The sequence below is a fragment of the Coenobita brevimanus genome, chromosome 106, assembly GCF_032717465.1.
Source record: "Coenobita brevimanus isolate Jiangsu-jjx chromosome 106, ASM3271746v2, whole genome shotgun sequence".
NCBI classification, from domain to species: Eukaryota; Metazoa; Arthropoda; class Malacostraca; order Decapoda; family Coenobitidae; genus Coenobita; species Coenobita brevimanus.
In genome coordinates, this window is record NC_137059.1 from 510,086 (window position 1) to 512,771 (window position 2,686).

Below are 2,686 nucleotides of genomic sequence, written 5' to 3' on the forward strand. Positions count from 1 at the left end.
AAACAGCAGTGCCACACTTGGACTAACAATCATCATACTTCCCTACACACACACCTCTATTTATACTTTGCTAGCATTGGTAGGGATAATTCTGGCTGTTATGCGCCCTATGAAAAGGTTCGGTCATGCAGTCTTCTTTTGTTCTTGCTACCTCTTGGTGCTTTCATTAGACTAGGAAGGAACTCACAAAGTGAAAGGGTGTCAGTCTATTGCCAGATGCCTTAATTCCATAAGGGATGGTCACAAACAAATGTGTCCCTGACCTCTGCCATTCAGCTGCCCTTCCTCAACTCACACTCCCCTCTATTACATCTCTCCACTCCATCCTTTCATCTCGTGCTTGATCTCTCAACTCCACCACACTCACATATAGTACTCTAGCTCCTAGTCTGTCGCAGGCTAATGGTAGTAAGAAGCAACAAAAATTTTAAAAATGAGTTGAAGGGTTCATTTACTTTGCTGAAGATTGTTATGAAGACACCTGAGTCATCTGAAGTTAATGTGCTAATAAAGACACAATAGTCTATCTATGGGGAAGTGATGGTCAAGTGGTTGTAGGGGAGTGTTCTGCTGTCTGATCCAAAGCTAGGATGGGGACAGTCTCTCTCTCTCTCTCTCTCTCTCTCAGCAAGTATAGATATAGTTTGATATGGACATGTTCATTACCCTATTAAATTTATTGATAGTGTTCGTTAGCCCGTACCAGCCCAGGCATTTTTGCGATTTTATACCCACCCAATCCCGGATCAAAAGCGGAAAAAAAATATATATTGCATAAAACAATCCCAAAAGACATATGAATCAAGGAAAAGCAAAAAAAAAACAAAAAAAAAGTACTCCCTATAGGAGAAATAAGAGCAGGTTGGCCGTCCGTCGTGTTTTTAGCCCAGTTTTTCCTTAGCGCGAGCGACGTTTTCCCACCCAGCCGGGAGGGATGAGAAAAAAATGGGAGAAATGGAGTTCCCTCGAGCTAAGCCCTGTATTGTGGGAGGGATGAGAGAGAACGGGAGAGGAGATCCCATTTCTCAACTATACTGTACTTCATTTCACCGAGTCTGGCACCATTAGCGATGTCCTCAACACCTGTAACATTGATAAAGGTCCCCAGAACTGGATATACCTTTTTGTCAGGGCCCATATACATACATACATACATATGGGCCCTGCCTTTTTGTATTGCCTTTATATATTGGTTCTCAAGGTAAAACGTAGAGGTTTATCTTGTGCAGAGGATTTACATCAACACTACAGGCGTTGAGGACATCAATGATGGTGCCAGACTTGGTGAAATGGAGTTTAGGAGATAATGTAAGGTGAAAGGAGGGGGGGGGGGAGAAGGGAAAGACCGAGGAAGACATGGAGGGGTAGAAGAGGGAGGTGTAATATGAGGGAGAGGGTGAAAGTTGGAAGCATGGAGGGTGATGAGAGACTAAGGGGTGTACGTGAGATGGAGGAATGAAGTAGAGAGGGGGGTTGTAGCTTGGGGGTTCCCCAAACTTACATCCCCCCTCTCATATACCTGCGACATGTCACGGGACAGGGCGACATGGAGACGAGTTGTTTGTGGACACCCCTTACGGGATTAAGGGGTCTGATAGATACGGGTCATATTAAAGATAAATGTTAATCAGCATGATGAAAACGAGTCTTTCATCTCGAATTAGAGCTCGGTGAACCATAGAAGCTTCGAATCCCGTCAGTCATCCTCTAACCGTTGGAGGGGGAGGGTGCTCGAGCTGTGTATATTCTGTGGTGATAGTGTTTAAACAGCTTCCCCATCATGCCGAGATAAACAAAGGTAAGCGAGGATATTGTTCATCAGTTCTCTGATAGCTGCTGGTTCTTTCAGATGAATCAAATCGTCCTTATTTGTGTGAAAGTATCTGGTGTGGAAAAAGTTATCTGAGAGGAGTGTGGAGCTACGTGGAGAGACAGACAAATGAGGAAGTGAAGGAACGCTGTGGTGATGATGTGGATGTCAAGTTACCCACACAAACAGTGATGATGTGGATGTGAAGTTACGTGGAGAGACCCACGCAAACAAGGATGTGAAGGAGCTTTGTGGTTTATGTGTGGATGTGGAGTTACATGGAGAAACAGACAGATAAATGAGGATGTGAAGGAGCGTTGTGGTGTTAATGTGAATGTGGCATTAGGTGGACAGACAGAGAGACAAATGAGGAAGTGAAGGAGCGATGTGGTGTTGATGTGGATGTGGAGTTACATGGAGACACAGACAAATGAGGATGTGAAGGAGCGTTATGGTGTTGATGTGAATGTGGAGTAAGGTGGAGAGGCAGACAGATAAATGAGGAAGCGAAGGAAGGTTGTGGTGTTGATGTGGATGTGATCGAAAGTGTCGGGAAAAGTACTCAGAGATGATTTGGCCATGTGGAGATAATGGAGGGTAAGAGACTGATAGGAGAGTGTATATGAGTAAGGTGGAGCGTGATAGAGGGAGAGGGAGACCGAGGAAGAGATGGTGGGATATGGTGGATAGGTATATGCATGAGGAGAGTGTGAACTAGAGAGAGGACAGACAGATGCTGGACGAGGTGACACGGAAACTGTTTGTGGCATAGTACTTTTTCGTGACTAGCATCATGTTAGAGATTATTTCACGTAGCTCAGTGTTAGAATAAGACAGTGCTGCGGCTGCACTTACAGAGCACTTCTTCATGACTAG